General features: G+C 39.4%; 1 protein-coding gene across 3 annotated transcripts in view; it reads left to right on the forward strand.

The window, feature by feature from the left end:
- Positions 1-2,793: 2,793 nt before the first annotated feature.
- GUCY1A1 (guanylate cyclase 1 soluble subunit alpha 1) overlaps positions 2,794-21,320 on the forward strand; it is a 34,867-nt gene continuing 16,340 nt past the window's right edge. The window contains exon 1 of one of the 3 annotated variants that reach the window (XM_005486337.4): positions 2,794-2,933. The gene's annotated coding sequence lies outside the window, so the exon portion shown is untranslated. Of the gene's footprint in view, positions 2,934-3,235; positions 3,376-6,597; positions 6,751-21,320 lie in introns of those variants that run through there. The other 2 variants (XM_014266555.3, XM_074541173.1) reach the window with 2 other exon arrangements.

The raw sequence follows: 21,320 nt of genomic DNA on the forward strand, positions 1-21,320 counted from the left end.
AAAGAATAGGGAGCTGGACTCTTCCCAGTGGTATCCTGTGCAAAGACAGGAGGATGTGTATTTCACAAACTGAAATACAGGAAATTCCTTTTAAATATGGGAAAATAACCCTTTTTTTATGTGAAGGTTTTCAAACACTGCAATGTGATGTTTAAAAATGTTTTGGAGTCTTCATCCTTGAAGACACTAGAAATTTGGCTGGACACCATGCTGAACAATGTGTTCTAGTTCACCCTGCTGTGAGCAGCAAGGTTGGATTAGCTCAAGTCCAGAGGTAACTTCCAACCTCTCTCTTTCTGCCATTATCTGCCAGCATCTCCAGCCCCACGGTGCCTGAAGCCATCCGGGCTGAGCCATCAGCTGCTCAGCACCACAGCTCTGGGCTGCAGCTTTCCGTATTTTCAGAAATTTCAGTTGCCATGGGGGAGATGATACATTTGAGAGGTGCTTCTTTGAAGACATCTGATTTGGGAACTTGAATTAAATACAGCAGATGCAAGTAAATGGCAGTTTAGGAGTGCTAATTATGCTCTGAATTATGATGCCCTTATATTTGATTATACATATATCTTAGCACCATTACATATATTACAATCTTTCCATCTTATTGGTCAAAAAAAAGAACTTGATTTTACAGAAGAAAATTAAGAAAATGTTGCCATTTTTAAGTGTGACATAAGTGTTCCTTAAATAAAACATGATATCTTTTTTGGTATTTGTAGGATCTTATGGATCTTATGGAAGGAAGTTATCTAATCTAATTTTGTTTGGAGCACTAACTTTCCAATGACTAAAGTAAAATGAATACTGCCTTGTATTAATTAATATTTTAATTGATATAACTTGAAATATTATTCTCTTCTTTCAAATACTCACTGCAAAGTTCCTATTCCTAAGCATGTTCTTTGTTTTATTTGGTGCAAGTTTGCAAGTCACTGCTAGTACACACATAACAAATGACAGGGATGAACAGTGGCTTTCCAAGAACTTTGGGAGACCTTGGTGTGCTGATGATTCAGCTCCTCACCAAATGTCCAAATTCGCCGTTCCTGTCCAGCGTTTGTTTGTCCCTGGTCACAGCAGGATTACACTGCAGTGATCATCATATCTAAATCTGCATGGCACATCCTGGAATAGGAATTCTCTGTGCAACAGAAGCTCTTACTCCTTTTGGTACAGAAACCTGATAATGGAATTCACTTATATCAGTTGCTCAAAAGCTGTTTCTACTTTTTTTTCCAGAAATTTCTGGTTCCCCGAGGCAAGAAAAGTGAGACTGAAAAGTGAGAGTTTGCAAATGAGGGCAAACATTAGCAGGGCCACACCTTGCCTTGAGACTAATTTTTGTTTTTGAAGGCAAGACACTGCATCAATGCATTATCTATTGATGCAATATTTTGATGAGGTACACAAAGTCTTATGCTATTTATCACTCAGGTTTCATACTGCTTGTCAATGACTTCAGAAACGGCAGCAGACTGGGCTCTGGCAGATTATTTTCAGTTGACTAACTGGTGGCTGAAGGAATTAATCACTTCTTTAGCTGACAGATTTCTCTTCTTTTTACATGGCAGGCAGGGAAGTATGGTGTGAAGCAGATATATTTATTAAACCATCTTCCAGTTCTGACAGGGAAGCAACAAAACGTTCACACCTTAAGTTTGATACCCTCTATTGCGTGAAGTTGGTCTGTTCAAAACCACTTGGAGATGCGCTACTTTTGTTTTGGTTGATTTTGACACTTGCTTTCACACAAGCTTATTACAGTACAATAGTCAGTCAGCCACAAGCCACTCTTCCCTTGCTGTGTAGGTATGGTCCTGCTCCAAACTCATCCTTCAGCTGACAACAGCTATTTTTCCTGGTGAAATTTTCTGTTTGTTTCCATGTGACTTACTAAGGCAACTGTTCCTACTGTGAACTCAGTCACTATTAATTGTCCAAGCCCGACAAACTTATTTATTCTCCTGGGCTTCCAAAAAACTATCCATTGGTTCCATCCAGTGAATCTACCATAAAAATGCTTTGGTAAAGATTTAAAATTTGTTGACTTATCATTCTGATGGCATGCACAAATTAAGAGCACAATTTCAGACCTGGGCAACTCTACAAGGAGCGTTTTATGAATTTGTGCTCTAAATTGAAGTTGGCCATCTGATATGCTGATGTTGTGTAAACGATTCTTTTATTCTGTGCTTATCTGGAAAGGCATTTCCCTTCTTCCACTGCTTAGGTATGAGCTTAAATAGCAGCACTCCAAGGCCACAGTAAAAAAAGGTGTGTATCACATATTGCATGGAGTATCACTAGCAACAAGTAAATATAAGCCGTGGTAGAGGAAATGCGAATAAAACAAATATGGCAGCACACGTTTTCGAACAGAAGGGTATGTGGAAGGATCCTGGTGTGGAAAAGACGTCAGTAAGCACAGCGCCGTGCCCCCAGTGACACAGGCTCCCACTGGCGCGGAAGGCGCAGACAGGAGCTCCCGGCTGCGCAGGCTGACATTTCTCCGAGCCCAGACCCGTGGGGGCCGCAAGGCGAGGGGGCACCGGCGGCGGGGGGGTGCCGGGGAGCCCGCGCCCCGCCCGCAGCCCCTGCCGGTCCCAGCGCAGGGGCCGCTCCGCGCCGGCGGCGCTCGGCGGGTCTGGCCCGGCTCTGCCCCGGGTCTGGCCCGGCTCTGCCCGACCGGCACGGCCCGGCCCGGCCCGGCCCGGCCCGGCCCGGCCCGCGGGGCCATCGCACCGCCCCCGGCCGCCGCCCCCGCCCCGCCGCCGCCCTGATTGGGCCCGCGGGGAGGCCCCTCCCGCCGAGCCCCGCCGCCGCCGCGCCGCGCCCGCTCCCCAAATACACCTTGGCGGCGCCGGGGAGCGGCAGCGGCGCCTGCCCAGAGCCCCTCGGCGGGGCTGCGGCCGCGGGCACCCCGCGCCATGGTGAGTGAGTGACGGAGGCAGGCAGGCAGGGAGGGAGCGAGCGAGCGAGCGAGCGGCGCCCGGGGCGCGGAGAGGGGCGGCGGGGACCCTGGACAGCGCTGGGACGGGGCGCCCGGCGTGACCGCGGGGCGCGGCCGGGGCCGAGGCTCTCTCCGGCCGGGCGGTGGTCGGTGTTGAGCCCGGCAGCGGGCGGGGGCGCGAAGCGCTCTCCCCTCAGCGCCCCGAGCCCCCTGTGCGCCGTGCTCCGAGGCAGACATGGGCGTGAGCGGAACAGGGATCGATTCGGGGCTGGAAGCGCTCGGGGAGCCCGCTGAGGGCTCCAGCCACGGGCGGTACTCCGGCGGCCTTTGTGCATTGTGAGGCTTTCTAAGAATTCGCGACCTGCCGATGCTCGTCGAGCTAATTAAACCCATTCAGGCTGGCGTTACTGCCTTATGCTTAGGTAAGGTTTCTTATCCGGTTTTCAGAGCAATTTCTATCATTCCACCTCATGAATGAGACACCAACCTGATATTTCATCACATACTTGATGATCTAACAATAACTTCATCTCTGCATCTGCTATTCCAATGCTTCTTTTTCCTAGGAAGAATAAATGAACCGCCAAACTGTGTTGCACTCATGATGATTAGCAGTTTTTCAGTCAATTTCCTCCCTCTTCTTTCCATTTCTTCAAGACTTTAGGCTCATAATCCCTTTTCTGAGTGAATAGGTTCGTTTCTGTGGCTGAAGCCCAGTGGGCATTACTAGCCTACGTTTAGTATTCCCTTTATAAAATCATCACTATCTATAATCATGAAACACTTGAAAACTTTTTCTCTCATATATAAGGGAGTGCTTTTGTACATCTTTCCTGCATCTTTTAAACATCTTACGTCATGTCTCAAGCTTGATCTAATGCTGCCTCTAAAATGGCTCTATTTTCAGAGCTGGTCACTAATTCTGGGGATGTAGTAAGATGGCTTTCTAAGTTCAAAGGATGATTTTACAGGGAACAAGTCATAAGCAAGGATGCAGTGTGTCTGTAATGCTGTATTTGGGCTTTACACATCCACTGGACTACAGGTTACGCTGTGCTGCATGTGGGTTGCTCTAAAGAGAGATGACCAGACATTTGCTATTTGGAATACTAGTAGGAAAACCAACATTTTTATTCACTTGGATTTTCCATTATTAAGTCTGAGAATACAGAGCTGCAGAATAATGTAACAGAGGAATTTTTTTCATAAGAAGTGTAAGAGTTTAATTATATTTGTATGAATAGAACAAAGTGTTTTACTTATTTGGAAGTGATCTAATCTTAGAATTTTTCCTAAGACAAAACTCCCAATGGAGCCACTCCCTTTTCTTGTAGTTAATATTGAGATGATTTGTTTCCAAACGACAAAAAGGAGTCGTAAGGAAACATACACTTTAAATCATATAAATGGGTCCACTACTTTCCTAGGGTCAGGAACAAAAGGTGGTGACAGGCTGTACTGGGAAGAGATTCCTGTAACAGACCATTTTGCATAATTAATCAGAGAAGATAAGCAATTCAGGCATCCCGGGAATGTGTGCAAATGTGTTACAAATGTTCTCTTTGTAGGGAAGAGAATTGTAAAGAAGTTTCTTGCTTGGGTTGTGTTGCTCTGGGGTGCTACATCCGGCCATACGTTCTGATGACTGTTCTCTTTGCTTTCCCAGTCGAAAGAACCTTAAATGAACTAGGTGATTGTAAGGAAGCAGGAGGAGTACTGTAGCAGTGATAGAAAAACTTTGTGCTCCCATTCTCAAAAAAAAAAAGGCATTTGCTGCAATCATGCTGATCCAAAGCAGGCAGGAAAAGTACGGAAGGAGAGAGAAGGAAAGCACATTTTCAGATTTCCTGGTTGTACTTCCTTTTTCTGTGGAAATATGTAGCTTGCAGCTATTATGAGTCATGACAATGCAAGATCATGAGGCAAATATTGGAGGAGAAGGTAAGGAATTTAGTTCTACAGTGGTTTTTATTCCTTTTTGACATCAATAAAATGTCTCACCAAGGTCTCGCTTCCACTGGTTCACTTGCTGAGTACTCAAATTAATCAAATTTTTAATAAAACACTAAAAATGAGAAGTCAGGGTCCATAAAAGTAAGTACTCGAGTATATTTGTCTTACTGGGATTAATGCTTTCTTTAAAAAAATCTGTTCTTAGCCTTCTATGACAGTCTGTTTCAAAACAAATCCCATAGTGAAATCAAAACATAAGTAAGAGTTGATAATAAAATTTAATATGCCAAATATCAGTAGCAGTCAAAACCTGGTTATGTCATGCTATAAAAGATAAAATATCAGTGCTATTATGAGTATGAATGCCATCTGTTTAAAATTTTAAAAAAAAAAAATTACCAAGACTCAAAATAAGTTATCCAAGAGGCCAAGATAGAATTTGTAGCAAACACAGCTATTTTCCTCTTAACTGAAATGAGTTTTCAACAAAAAATCCTGTAAATCGTATTGTACTTTAAAAAATCCCCAAGAACTAAAATTCAAGCACCTCAGTAATCTAAGCAAGCATATGCCATGTTGTAAATTATCCACAAGGAAATATGTGCAAGGAGGTACTGGCTGTATTTTGTATCTACTTTGCAGACTAGCAACAGGTTTTTATAAAGAAAAAAATATATTTTTCTTTATAGAAGCTTAGTCATTTAAGAAAAGTTCTGCATAAGGAAAAAGAAATCTTATTTTAAAAAATTCTTGGAAACTGCAGGATGTGATTTAAAGTATTTTATTGTAATGTTATTTAGAAATCATTGCATTTCAGTTGGCACATTTTATTAACAAATGAAATTTGGGCCATTGGAGACCTGCCATTAGAGTTTCTTTGCTGGGAGTCCTTGCACTTTTTGTACTATTTAATTTTTAAAGACCTTTATTGTCTACGTGTCCTAAAATTTACTGCATTTATGGAGATGTTTGCCATTACAATTAAGATTTTTAGCATTTGAAGTTTAAATTAGGCCAAATCTCATAGTTGGCATTACTTTGAATATTCTTTCTAGCATGTCTTCACCATTTGAGATATGGCTGTATGATGTTTGTATATTGTATGGCTGTATGTATGATGTATATTCAGTGTGTCTTCCATGAATAGTTGTATGACAAGTAGAGATTCAAGTTTATCATTAAACATATTATATTTTTAAGTCAGTTCAAGGCATTGGTTTTTGTTCAACAAGCAACACTGCTCAGGGCAGAATGTTAGTATCTATTTAATTTTAAAATTACAATAGGATTTAAGCATGTGCTTAAATTGACTAGGGCTTCTAGCTATGGTGTAAACAACAAACTAATTTTTACTAATAAAAGCAGCAAAATTTGCTAGAAAAGCAGATTTTGTATAAGGTTTTTGTTTATAGATTCTCATGCTTTGAGACCACTGAAAAAACATGTTAATATCTATAGTTAAGCCTTTTATTTGTGCCATAGGTACTGACTGCAGCTCATTTGGTGATGTGCTTGTCTTCCATATTTTTGGTTGTCCTAATCGGGTGATGGCAGCTGTAGGTCAGTGCTAGGAAGTGGCTCACCACACAGGATATTTATTTCTGTAGATGTGGTGTTGAGAGCAAGCTGATATCAACTCCCTTTTTGCAGGAGTGCACGTTTCACTGTTCTGCTGCCTCATGACCTAAGCCAGAGCAAATATGCTCCCTACAGATTAATTTTACTTCACCACAGAGAGGCCTCACCACGTCCTGTTCATGGATTCTGACCCCAGGCACCTCTCTGAGCTTCAGGGCCTGCACAGGCCTTCAGTCTCCAGGAGAATTCCACCCTGTCAGAGCATGGTATTTTGTGACATTCACTTCCAGTTGTTTTTTTTATTAATGTTTCCTGTTATATGATAGTTTTGTTAAGTGGAATAGATGCCCTTGCTAAGAATATTAGTGCTTTCAGATTTAATTGAGATTAATTGTATTCTAACTGACATTCTCATTTGATTCAAATGCCCCCTTCCATGGTTCAGGCCTTTACTGCTACTTTTAAGCACTCTCCCAGTGGCAGTATTGTGGTACACATTATTCTTGATTTTACTGGTCTGACTCTTTAAATTAGTTCCTTTGTATTACTTAAAGTCAATTTGTGAATTGATTTTCTTCTTGCATATTCACTATTCACACTTGAAGTAGCTGTTCCAAGAGAATGGTGCCCTGCTAGCAGAGGCATTCAAATGAAATCCCTTGTGCAAGTCGACCCAAGGAGGGTAATTCCTTCCAGGGAGGGCACTAAGCCCAGATGATAACCAAGCTGTGACCTTGTGTTATTTCTTAGAGGGTATTTCCTTTATGAGAGCCGCCATCTCTATTTCCTGTGCATATGTATCTGCTGTGAACAGAGTGCTGTGCTGCCCCTGCTTGAGTGACAAGGCCACTTTTTCTGTGCCCTAAGGCAAGGGGAGAAATGCCTGGAGGCTTGTACTCCTGCAGGGGCTGTGGGGCATGGAGCTGTCTGGAACCCTCCCTTGGGATGGTTTGGGGCTGTGGGTCACACTCTGGAACCCTCCCTTGGGATGGTTTGGGGCTGTGGGTCACTCTCTGGAGCCCTCCCTTTGGGATGGCTTGGCTGTGCCTTGCACTTCACGCTTGGCTATGCCCATTGATTGTTTCAGCTAAGTCCATATAGAAAATAGGTCAGCCATGCAGTGGCTCAGGAAGAGAGCTTCAATTGTGTAGTTGTAATCTAGAAACAGGACATGTGCATCATCTTGGAGGAGACTGGAACCACTTCCAAAGATATTATCAAGCATTGTGGAATCTAGCCCTTGGACAGCTATTTGTGTTAGAGAGCTGCAGGGAATACCCCATGCAAGTCATCCAATTGCCTCCCTGTGAATAAAGTTTAAATATTTTGTTAGAAGGTTGCATGCTAAAATTCTTTGATTATTTTCCCCTCCACAAATGGAAATTGAAAGAAACATACATTTATGAAGTGAATCTGTTCCTCAGCCCAGTTCAGAGTTATTCAGAACAAAAATACATCATGCTTTCAGGGAAAATGTATTTTGTGGGAGTCCTCCTGGTGTAATTCTTGAATGTCATTGATTCCAGAGAGTGCAGTAAAACCTGTGGTTTCTGTGATGCCATGTACATTAGTTGCTGCAAAACTCTCAATTTTTAATAAATGATAGCTCAAAACCAAGTTTCTCAATAGTATATTAGACAGAAGTGTGTTGTGCAGCGATGACTGCCTTTCTAATGCTGACCAAAGTAAATGTGTATTTAATTTCATTTTAACCTTGCATTTCACTTGGCACTTGATACAGATGCAGACTGGCAAAAATTGTTCAGGGAAAGCTGATTGCCATCCTCAGCAAATGCAGAAAATCTTCACACACAAAAGAGCATTAGTAAAAGCCTGAATGCAGAGAGACACCTCAGCAATATTTCTAGTTTGTTATTGGGAAAAATTGGGGTTTTATGTTTGTTCATGATGATTTCTATGATTTGAAAACACAAAGACAATATGCTCAGGTGCTGCCTTCTGGTTAATAGGGAGGGGCATCTGCTTACACAAATAGCTGTGTTTCTCCCCAGCCCTGACTGCTGGCATCCAGGACCCTAAAATACTCGTTGCAGTTCCTGTTTTAAATAGAACTGCTAAAAATGGCAAAATTTCCATGTCTTCAGAGAAAGCATGTATCAATCTAACTTTAAATCTCTTTTTTTGTTGTTTTTGCCGAAATTGTCTTCATAGCTGTCTCTTGTCTCTTTGCACTGGCAAGCTGAAAGTGCAAAACTATTTGCCTTCATGATGAGAAAAATCTTTGGCAGACAGATAAATTTCTGAAATTTTAGTGAAAATGGAGCCATTAGTCCATAGAGCTCATGAGACATATTTAGAGGTAGGATTTTAGAATTTCCCCCTTAGAATGTTATGAAGGGAGAGAGTCTGGTGGCTTAAGTAACCTAGCAAGGCTTTTGGTCAATGGGGAACTGATTTTTTTTTCTCAAAAACTGTGGCAGAAATAATTACAATTAATTATAGATTGAATGAAATGCTTATTTTGATACAGTTAAAGTTCCCAAAAAAGTTGCATGATATAAAAAACCAGCCAAGGGGAAATGCATTTCCTTTAAGGAATTATGAAGCCTTCAGAAGTAAGAGAATGACATTAAACCTGCGGTGTATTAGCCATGTAGTTTTAGTATGAGGATACCTTCCTTGCTCTGCATGTGTATTTAGCCCCTGCATCCTTTCATGAATCCTATTTTCAAAATCTGTTAGAATTTTACTGTGTAAACTGTTTTCATCCCACTGTTGCTTTTAAAATCTGGCTGCCAATTTTTATAAGGTCAAACATAACTTTTCCAAATCACTCAGATCTAGTAAACTGCCCAGCAAACTTGTGCAATCTCTTAACTTTTGCTAAGACATCTGGATACACTTCTTAGCTTGGCTGCTGTGTTCCTTTTGTGATCTCCAGCATGCTTTATTTCCCCATTTATAAAGGGGGCATTGTTATGCTCCTTTCATATCCCATTTTTCTGTTTTAGCCATTCAGACGGCAAACCCTTCAGGTCAGACATCATCTTTTGCTATATATTTCTGTATGGCCCTGCTATTAATTGGAGCCTTCTGGGTTAAAATAAGCACGTAATAGGCCTACCAACAGCAACAGAGAGAGAGAGAGCAGTATGCAGGGTATCAGTGGCACTATTTCTCTGCTAAGCAACCTGCCCAAGGATCACCTCACAGAAGGTTAAATACCAGTATTTAAGTGTAAACAAAAGTTCTGTAAACATTTTCGCAAGTTGTGATCTTGCTGACTAAGTAGTGAGACCTTCATGAATGTTAGAAGGTAATGAAATATTTCCTTTTGCAGACAAAGCATTTGGTAGTGTAGTGGCAGTGAAATAACAGAGAGGAGACTAGTCTTCATCTCAAGTTAGGCACAGTTTGCAAAACCTTTTGATGTTCTCATGAGACAGAGACCACATTTGTAGTGTGACACTGAAAATCTGTTGCTGATCTGAAAATTAGTATCAGCTTCGATCAGGGTCGGACTTAGCCCTGAATGTCACATGCTCCTGATCTGTGGGAGAGGCAGCATGATTGTCAGCTATATGTGGACAAAGTCACTGACCATAAAAACAGTAAATTTTAGAACCAACAGAGGCATGGCTAGTCACAGTTTGAAGTGTGCAGCTGTACCATGCATGAGATAGGGGTGGGTGGGCATCATGTCACTGACTATTCTCATAGCAGATTAGAGACAGGCGCTCAGAAATGCCAGTAAAAACTGGCTTTGATGGTTGCCTAATATATGAAATGTGGTTTCATGGTATCTTCCTTTGAGTTTCTCTTTGAAAATTATTTGGAGTTCTAAGCAATCATAAGTTCTAAGCAAAAATGGGTTCAAACGATAGAGGGGAATTAAAAGGAAAAGCCTATCTTTTCAAATAGGCTTTGGAACAGTGAAAAACAAGGACTACTGATAGGATACAGGGTTATGCTTTACCCATAGCAAAAACGAAAACAAAATGTCTATCCCTGCCTGTGTTGTGGACAGAATTTTGTTAGTAGGAAATTGGTAGATGGAAAAATAAGATGATAAATGAAAAAGTGGGAGTGGCAGAAAAGCATCTAAAAATAGTTAGATTTTATTGCCACTGTTGTAAGCTATTATATTGTAAATGGCTGATCAGTTTAATGCTGGAATAAATATGCCAAAAAAGGCAGTTATATGGGTTTATATGACAAATACTCAGTGTTTTCTTTCCCAGCTGTTACACTGCAGTAATGGAAAATGCTCATGATCTTTAGTAAAATATTAATAAATGCATTCTGATCTTTAAACTTAGGTTTGGCACTCTGTATTTTAGCAAAGAAGTTGCATTACTTAGGAATGCAATCCTAATGTCAGTTAAACATAGCATGGACATCGTGGGATTTAGGTGCCTGTTATAAACAGAGTTGAAAACCCAGAGCAGAGGTTTACAACGTGAATATACTGCAATGATACTTGTGATACTGTGAAAATTTAATTTCTCCACAAGATACTTGTAAAGTTAGTGCTTGTGTCTCGTTAAAGCTTGTCAGGTACAAGTATTTAAAATAAATATTTTTTATTTCCCACATCACCTAAAGTGTAAGCAGAAATGTCAAATATTTCTGACCCCATACAAAGGAAGACTATACACAGTGCAGCAGCCTTTCTTTCCTCCCTTACGTGTTGAGAGTGCACTCTGCAAGATTCGTGCTGCTTCAAAATGCTCTGGAATGCCAAAATGCTTAAAACATTTTGTCTTCATCTTGGCAGGAAATTCCTTGTGAAGGAGATACTACTTTTCTTTATCCTTAAACTTAAGTCTGTGGTTTACATCCTCCAGGAACTTTTCCTCCCTCTGCCCCAGCTATTCTCATGGCTTCTCAGCTTTTACTCCCTTTGAAAAGGGGAAGCTTGCTATGTAGCATTCTCTTTCTGAGCACATAAACAAATACAGAGGTGGAACACATTATTTGTTACATGATTTCTTTTTTCAAGGATCCAGTGAACAATAATTTTAACTGTCCAGGCAAAGGAGCATATCTCTTCAAGATAATATTCAAATAACATTCAAAACCTATTTGAAGTGCTACTCTTGAGTACCTATCCACTTGATATGGCTGGAATTTGATTTTGGTTCATTTTTAGCTTTTCTGCCTCAGTTCACTAGCCAGTTGCTCTGCTCTTTCACCTCAGAAACAGCTGAACTGTGTTCTTTTCTGCTTGAAGCTGTTATTCACAGAACTAGTATGCAACACAGCAAGTTGGAGACGTCCTGTTAGGTAGCTCCATTTTTGAAATGAACATAATTTCTTAATATGACAAAAGAAACCAGGTGCTCAGTGGTGGATTTCCATTTTACAGATTTTAAAAAACAGCACATGTGGAATTCATATGTTATCTGTTAACATTTTGGTGGGAAATTGTACTTGAAGGACCTTTGTGGTGGTACAGCCCCCACACTTCAAGTAAGCCTTAGGTCTCTGGGCAGCTGAAGTGTTGAGACAAAGATGTTTATCAGTAACAATTGGTTTTAGTTTGGGTTCTCCACAAAGTAAATCTGAGATGACTCTGTTGCTACTTTTCTTTGGCTCCTGTTTGTGAGCTCCTCTAGACCAAGATGTGTTCTGTGCTCATTTTGCCTGAGGACTGAAGCCCAAAGCCTCCCAGCACTGAATCATAAATTGCCACACCTTGAGCTAAGAACTGGCTGCCCGTACAGTTCCTTCCCTTCTGTGGTGGCAGTGGGAGGAAGGTGTGCTTGTGGTTATGGGTGGTTGCTGACACCAGTGCGCTTCCATGCTGCCTCGCTGCCATGCAGGTCAGGGCCTTGAAGGGAGCAGGTAGGTAATGCTTCCATCCTGGCATCTCACATACACATGCAGCACTAACCGGTACTTCAGAAGGCCTGATGGAGAGAGAAAACAGGCTTCTTATAGAAAAACATGTCTGTGTTGTACAATATGGACATATTGTAGAACACAAGTGAAATATCCTTAAAAAAAAGAAAATGTAAAATTATGAAATGAAACATTAAGTCAGTAACAATGGACATCTAACCTTTATGTTTGAAATCAATGCCATTTAAAACAAAATACTAGAAAATAACACAGGAAGTTTTTACTTCTTTATTAACACAGAGCAGCCTCATTAAACAATGCTGCAAAACAAAGTATGTCATTCCCAGCCCTCCAATAGGTGCTAGTGCAGCGAACCAGTGAAACTAGAAATTGAATCTCGATGGCCAAATCAAGGTAATAAACACGTATCTTTCCTTAATTGTGCATCAGAGAGTAATACATAGCCAGGAAACATGGTTGAAACACAGAAACAACAAACAAAAAATTTCTCCTAAAATCTAAAATAACGCTGGAAAGCTCCATGAAATTGGCATGTCAACATGTTCTATAGGCTATACTGACAGATTACAGAAAAATTATTTGCATAAGAACCTACCAAACTTCAGTGGATTTGTAGTAGAGAGAAAGCACTTTATCAGTAAGAGAACTGTCCATTCCATTACAAATAGCTTTGCTCTATTGGCTGTGTTTTCCTTATTTCTTACGGATTTTTTGATCCTCATGTTTTTCTATAGGTTTTCTTCTGTTCTTTCCTCCATGATCCTTTATTCTGTCTGCATCTCTCTTTGTCTTTCACATAATAAAGAACAGCAAAATAAATTAGAAAATATAGGAAAACTGCAATCTGAGGAGTGGAGACAAGCTCTGATCTTTCAGACTTCGGTAAGAATACTGTGATGTTAGCATCATTGCAGCACTTCACAGGTTGTGAAGTGAAGAAATGTGGGTGATTCTAGGTACCCTGCCTGGAATAAGTCCAGGAAGATTACCCTGTGGTTCATGCAATGCACAATATCTGTATTTAACCAATGAGAGAAAGACCTGAGGACCTTGCACAAAAAGTCACAAAAAAGCAGCAGAAGAATTACAGTTAAAATATATTTAATTTGCCTCAATAATTAAGCCCTGTATTTGTGCCTTGAATTAGAGGCTGGCAATTGATACATCTGAACAAATTTTCTGAATTGTTCTTTTTTAACCTTTTCTTGGATTTCCATTTTTCAGTATCTCTTAAACTGTTTAATCCCTGTCTGAAACACCTGCCACAGAAATTGGTGAATTTCAGTGGAATTTGCAAGCATTGCAAGCTAAGCATCTATTTAATCTATTTCTGGAAGTGCCAGTCTGTAACCAGCACTTGGGCACAAAAATATCCAAAACTGAAACAGAGTTTCAAAAAACTGGATGGTATTATTTTTGTTCTGTTTGAATATTCAACTTTGGTATTGTTACAAAAGGCTGCAATTCAACAGCTAATGTACTTGAACCTGTATAATGCATAGCTTGAAACATGCTAAATCTTTCTAAATGTATCTGTTCTAACTGGAGGAGCAGCACTGGCCAAGGCTTCTACTATTTTAAATGTTTTACCTATAAGGATGTGTCTTTTTTTTCATTGTTTATCACTAGTGAGTAGCATTATAAATGTAGCATTTATAATGTTTTCTTTGCCTTGGTGTCATGATCAACACTTAAATGATCCTCTGATTTTCACTGTGTCCATTATTAAAACAAGAAGCTACATTTTAATGACTTGAGAAGTTTCTTTATAAAGGAGCTCACATTTCTACATCTCACTAGCCTTGCTATGATTTAGATATGTCAAAGCTGAATCTCCTATAAATGTTTTCAGCTTACTTTTTCATAGGGCCACATTTTCCCCTCACACTGCCACCAGGGCCAAGGGGAAGATATTACAGAATACATGGTGAGCATGGCAGATCTCTCTGAGTTAATCTTGCATTCCTTCTCCCTGCTGCTCTCATTTATATGTGCTGACTTTTCCTGTGCAAAAGTAATCTGAAAAACACTCTGTGCAATTTGATTTCATTCACATGCTTAAAAGAAGTGTTGAATAAATGGAACGGAAGGATTTGAAAGAGCAATAGCTGTGGTAACTTCAGCAATTGCACTGGAGACAATAACAAGCATCTCAGATTGAACATTCAACAGGAAGCCAAGATCTGCTTCTGGATTTATTTAATCTTTAGTTTTGTTACACACATGGTGTACACTAACAACAGGCTAATGTAAGTCATTAAGTGCTTATTTGTTGTGATTAACAAGATTAATTTCTCTTAATACCACACGTGCAAGCTCAATATTTTACAGAAGCTCTCATCTTTACTTAGCTTCATCATTTTAGTGAAAAGGGAAGCCTGTGTTTTTAAGGACAATATAAATTCTTATATTTACCTAGCTTTCTCTGCTTTAAATGCTTTTCTGCTGCATTTTGCAGAAGAGTATTAGAAAGCACCTAAACAAGATACTCAGAGTGGTTTTGTAATGTATTCTTAGAGCATTCAGTCTCTCTGGATGTGCTGATAGTCTTCTCAAAGGTAAGATGCTTTTGTGTATTCAAATCTTTTTTAGAAGAGCAGATTTTGAAAGAGGTAGGCTATGAATAACTATATGAGCCTGTACCATTGTGTGCAAAATGACAGGCCAATCAGTGACATAAAAAAGGAAGGTGCTAATTTACAGTGCACATGGGCTAAATCAGCAATTCCAATTATTTTTAAACATGTTTTGTAGCAGAAACCATCTGTAGGCATTTAATCAAAAAGGAAGGTGCCTCTTGGTTCTGCTCTGCAAATACCCTGGAAGAGAACAATTGGGAAAGTAGCTGATTTCTGTGCTCCTTCAGAGCTGCTTTTTTTTGCAGGGACCTACCTAAAACAGAATCAGTAGCTGTATGATAGCTGTGAAAACACCCCTTCAGCCATCTATTTGGGTTGATTACACATCTTAAATGAATATTTTCTTTTAGAAAAAGTACAAGGACATAACCTCAATGCTGCAGGACAAACCATTTTTGCTAATTACAAGTTCCTGTTATTACCTTCCCATGCACAGTTTTTAACCTTTCTGTAATCTCAAATGACCTCAGTTCTGTGATTATTGCATCTGCACACTTAGCTGCAAAAACCCAACATTAAAAAGCCAAGGTCATATTTTGGTTCAAAAATAAGAAAACATGCAAATCAGTATTTCAGTGACAGCAGTGACAGACCTTTTAGGTTTAATCCTATTCCTGCTGTATCCAGAAACCTGCTGTTGACTTCAACAGGAGTTGGCATGAGTGCTTAGCCCTGAATAAATATGAAAGGTAGTTGTCAGTGATTTTCAGCATGAAAATGATTTTGAAGACATTGTAAACAGAAGTGACAGGTGGCAAACACCCAGTCAGAAAACTCTGCAACTGAACTCTGCTAATGAAACACTTTTCTTTCTACAGACCTAGTTTTCAGACACTTCTCTAAGATCTGTGGAGTCCATGGAAACTTTTAGTACATTTTATTTATAATACTTTTAGTACTTTTATTTATAAAACTTGCTGTTCATTATAATTTAAAGCTGGGAACACAAAGGGAATATTTAACTATATGCACTGTCTTTAGACACTACAATCAATGTTTTATATTGCTCTACCATGCTCCAGTGTATTTGGGAAAATAATATTTATGCAAGCCTGTATGTCAGTTGCGTAAACTGTTACATCAACTTCAGCAAGAATATGTGCAGGTACAAATCTCAGCAAGATAAGTGTCTTTCAAGAAGTAGAGGAAATTTTTTATCATCTCTGAAAGATGCTTCACAGTTAATCCAGAGCATGGTACTCAAATGAGAAGTTATTTCATGCTTTAGAAATTTGGAGTTGTTAAACAGTTTGTTGTTTCATTTATTAAAAAAGAGATGCAGCAATACTGGCTAAGTCATGAATGCTAGCTGAAGATTCACTAATGGTATGGGATAAAAGGTTACTAGATTTCACGTTAATCACAAAATAATTACTATTATTTTTTAGTTTATTTGCTCCTTAAAGGCATTTTTTGGTCTATGAAATAAACAAAAATCAGATTTTGCAGACATGTAAAGTTAAAGGTCAAGTTAAATAGTAAAGTGCTATGCATTGCTAAATTTGAGAGATTGAGCTGTAAGTAGGCATTTGGAAGGAATCAGTAAGCACAACAATTAACAATGACTTCATGTTCTAGACCATCAGTGCTTCTCCTTTTGTGGATTCTAATTAAATTCCATTGGCTGTGGGCAACACTTTGATCTTTACATTTAACTCCTGCAGACTTTTGTGACCACTGCATGTCCTCAGGATGAGTTTTAATTCTTAAAAAGAAGGTATAAATTTATTTTTCATAGCTTTTCTCTTACAAGTTTTATGAAAGTATTTTACTTTCAGGGACTGCAAATGTAGATTATGCTATATTTAAAAATATATTCCTTTAAAGTCTGAGAATAATTTCCAGATGCTTTGCATTGCTTGCCCTCACTGCAGCAGGTCCTCTCCTTCCAGTTCTTCCTCATCTGGGCACCTGGATCACTCGAGGTCTCGTCAGTTTGTCAGTTCAGTATCGGGATTTCTCAAAACAGCAAAACCAAAATGCAAGCCCAAACCCTGAGTAATGCATCACGGTTACATACAGCAGGTCTCTAGTTTTTGTTGAGGTATCTTTGCCTCAGTGCAAGTGGCCGTGGGCAGAGCAGCTCCAGCGCTCCTGCAGTGCAAGGGGCCGTGGCTCTCGGGGTGTCTCCGTCAGGGATTGCTCAGCTGGGGCTCAGCCCTGCTGCGCGCCAGGGGTGCGGATGTGTCACAGTCCAGGGCTCCTTCTCATCCTGAGCAGAGCATCAGGTGCTGTGAGCCTGCCTGCTGGGCTCGCTGGGGACTGTTTTCACAGAGGTTTTGACTCACAGGAAAATAATATTTTTCCCACGCTGCCTTCTCAGCATGCCTCCCTGTTATTTGGTCCTAGCATAGGAAAATATTTACCCTATGAAAGTACTTAATGTGATACTTAAAATGGCAAATATGTATTTTATCAGCAGCATTTGGGAATTGGTTCTTCCTTTAGCTACATGCCAAAACATGGGTGTAGTAATTAAGGTTCCCCCTGTGCTTTTAATTGGAGCCAGAGATGTGGCTGCAATATAACTTTCACATCTGGAGTCTGGGGTTCTCCCTGGGGTATATTTGGATCCAGGGACTTGCTTCAGACCATTTCAGGGAAATGAGTCAATTGCAAAACCAGTATAAGAAATCTCAGTAACTTTAAAATGAGGGTTCTGCCCTGTATTCAAGAACATTAGTTTCAATATTAAGGTATAGTGTTTGGTGTTATTACACAAATGCTAATATTGTAAAGCAGCAGAAATGTCTGTCTTGTGACCTTAAAATAAGACATATTAGTAGTTTTGAAGTTGACATGTATTCTGTGAAACTTGTTTTCGAGATAGATTACAAGATAGAAAAGTAGATAATTTTGTTTTTTCTCAGAAAAGAAAAGTAATTATTTTCTTAATCTCCTGGCTTGGTAGCTGTCTAATGTTGCAAATGGCAATCTATTCAACTTGGAGCACAGAGGAAACATTTGATTGTGTTTCTCTGCCTCTTAAAACAATTTATACAGAAAAAAAAAAAGGTAGAAAGGTGAGGAAATTCCACATTGTGTGGGGAGAAAGATTTCTTGTAAGCAAGGTCTAGATTTTTAACTTGCCCTAAGCAGTCATATAATAATATAGGACAGTCACTGGGATTGAATTGGATTTACTAAAATGTTTGGACTGTTAAAAAAATGATTGATTGGTGTGATTTGTATTATTTTTAATAGCTGCTTTACTATATTTTACTTTGTTTGGTAATCACTGTAATTTCATTAATTCAGTAAATTCTGTGGTGTGCTGTGGTATTTCCTTATTATCGAAGGTATGCTGTGACTTAAAGAAAAATTTTGTCTCTATTTGTATTAGAAATAACCCTAAACAGAGGTTGAGAGCCCTGGAACTGGGCTTGCACAGCACACAATGGCAATTTTAGTGAAGAAAAAATGGTAAAAGACTAAAGGACTCTGAGGTAAAGATGGATCAGAACAAGGATTGACGTGAAAGAAAGGAGGGTGGAAATTTTGGCTGAACAAGCAGGAAAGTTAATGCCTGGCAAAGCATATTCATTTTGGGAACTGGAGTGGAGTTTGAGATTGCTGATTGTAGTAATTTCTTGGGCACCAGTAAATTATTGTGGAGTCCACTGTTCCATATCGTGTCTGATCCTGATCTGTAGAGAGGATAACAACCTTTTCATCAGTTTTTGCCTTTGCTCCGGTAGCAGAAATATGTGCTGTGAAAAAGCCTAGAATCTTTCAGGAAAGGAAAGTACCGCTTTGTAAATGAAGTAAAGCCCATGTCTACACAAGGTGGTAATGATTTAGGATTGAATGGTCACATTTATTCAGGGGTTTCTAGACCTCAACTCCTTGGCTTTGCAATATCCAAACAAATTAATGCTTTGAAGGTGTATGTACCCAGGACATGTTTAAACTAACAGTGAAGCAAACAATGAAAGGTTAACTTATTTGTACAGGATTTAATAAGATAAAAAATACTTGCTTTGACTTATTAAAATATGAGCTTATATATTGATGTGGACTTGAGGTGCTTTCTTCTTAGTATTTTAGAAACAACCTCAGGATCTTTGGAAATGGACCAATCACCAGGGCTTTGATTTTGTTGCTACCTACAGCACTTGTAGTAGAAAAAATAATATGCAGATGTTGTGCTTAATATTACTAAGAAAAATTATAATATTTAGTTATTTTAGCTGTGTTTGTCAGCTGATAGACACAGCAGCTAAAATAGAAATGAGCTGCTACTCATGATAGGGAGGGTGCTGGATCCTTACGTGTCTCACTAGAAGCTGGTTGCATTTTGCCTGTGCATAAAAAGAACAGTTCCTGCCTTGCTCTCTTCAGAGGCACTGATTGGCAAGGGGCAAAAGGCAATGATTTCTGAACCCCACAGAGATTAGTGCTGAGTGGGAACAGCCAACCCCTTTCTTACATAAAGGCAGAAGTTAACAGCTGCTTCTGTGGAGGCAAAGGCTTCCACACCACTCCTGCAAGTGCTGCAATCTCTGTCGGACTAGAGAAAGTTAGATTCGGTCAGTGATATCTTTTGACTCTGGCAAAATGGACTGTTTTTTTTTAATTATTGCTCAACATGCAGCAGTTCACCTAACAAAGTGATATGTATGATTTAAAATTAAAAAATGACATACCATCATACCATATTCTGTCTTACTCTGAGAGAAGGACTCTGCTTGTCACAAGATAAAAAGTATTTAATGTTGCTTTTAATTTTTGTGCCATATCCATAAATTAAGATTATAAACTACCTTTAGCTACTGTTGACAAGTTGTATTGCTTAATTTTTATAAATGGCTGTGTTAATATTAGGGATTTTCCTGTATGATTGATTCATTGATCTGTATTACATGACAATGCCAATAAATGTTGTAATAAAGGAAGTATTCAGTAGCAGATAGTAAACATAAACATAGAGGAATGTGTTTTTGACTTTGAGACATGTATGGATGTAAACTTAGAAATGTTTGTACAGAGCATTTTGAGCACTGTTAAGTTATTCTGCAGCTATACTATGTAAAGTCATCTTCATTTTTCTGAGTGGCACAGTGCCATGTTGTACTCAGTCAGACACTAAATAAATTGGTTCCTTGTAGTTTGATCTCACAGCAGATTATTTAATTTTAATTTTCAATTTGTTTCCCAAGGTAACTACAACATCAATTAATATGCCAGAGATGGAGAATTCACATTAGACACTGCTACTCCCCTGGGATGAACTCTCTCAAACCATGTTTGGAGAGGAATCAAAAACAGAAACTATTTTCATGTTTCTTTTTGGGTTTTTTTTGTTATGGTCAGAAAATGTCTAAAGACATGGTGAACGGTTGGAGGGCTGGTGTTCCTCATTCCTGAAACACATCTGCAGATGTTTGACTTAAACTGTGATGTGTGGTATCATGTTTTTCGTACCTTTTAAAGGTCCATCATGCTGCTGAAATTCCTTCTGTAATCTCTGCACTGGGAATTCATTATCTTTCTCCTGTCAGACCTTTAACACGTCTAATTACTATATGAGTGAGACAGATTTTCCTGTAATACAATAGACTTTTTTTTTCTGAACATTACTTAAATTAAGTGCAAGATGCACTTAGGGTACCAGATGCAAACTTGGTGTTTTAATTAAAGAAGACAGAGGTTTTTTTCAGTATTTGAATCCTCTAAAGTGTCATGGATTTAGGTTTTCCTCTTTGTTTATTTAAAGATGTGATTTAGGGGGTTTTGTCATTGCAGAGGTCAGGAAGAGTTTTGAACTGACCACTGCTTGAAAATTGTTATACCTGTTAAATTGATAATGGTTTTGAACTGGGATCTCTCTTATCAAAGAGCCATGCAATTTGTTTCTGGGAAAACAGGAACTTCAGGATCCTTTGAAAATGGTTCTTCAGAAAACTCTCTCTATGTCTTCATTATTTGGACTTTAAAGATCTGGTATTGGTTTTGTGCAACAGTATTATTGCTAGAAACATCATGGATATCCACATTCTTCCAAATCAATTATGATATGTTCATAAATAGCAATTGGCAGGAGCCCAAAGTAGTGTTGAGATCAAGGGCAAAGATTGCAGTCCCCACCAGGGCAGGACAAGGCTGAATGTCAGTGTACTGCAGCACACAGGGTGGCTTCACAAAAAGAAGCTGCAGACGCAGTAGCTGCATGTCCAGCAGCTTTGTCTACTCAGGGATCTTCACATTAGTGTCCTTTTTGCCCCTGACAGTGTCTTGTCCCATGAACATCTTCTGGGACCTCTTCCCAATTGACAGCTTCTGGAGACTTTTCAGGTGTAAAACAATGGCATCACTTCCTTTTCTGAACTGATTCTACCTGCCTGGATATTTTTCCTATCGCAATAAATGTG

Source organism: Zonotrichia albicollis, chromosome 5, assembly GCF_047830755.1.
Source record: "Zonotrichia albicollis isolate bZonAlb1 chromosome 5, bZonAlb1.hap1, whole genome shotgun sequence".
Taxonomy (NCBI): domain Eukaryota; kingdom Metazoa; phylum Chordata; class Aves; order Passeriformes; family Passerellidae; genus Zonotrichia; species Zonotrichia albicollis.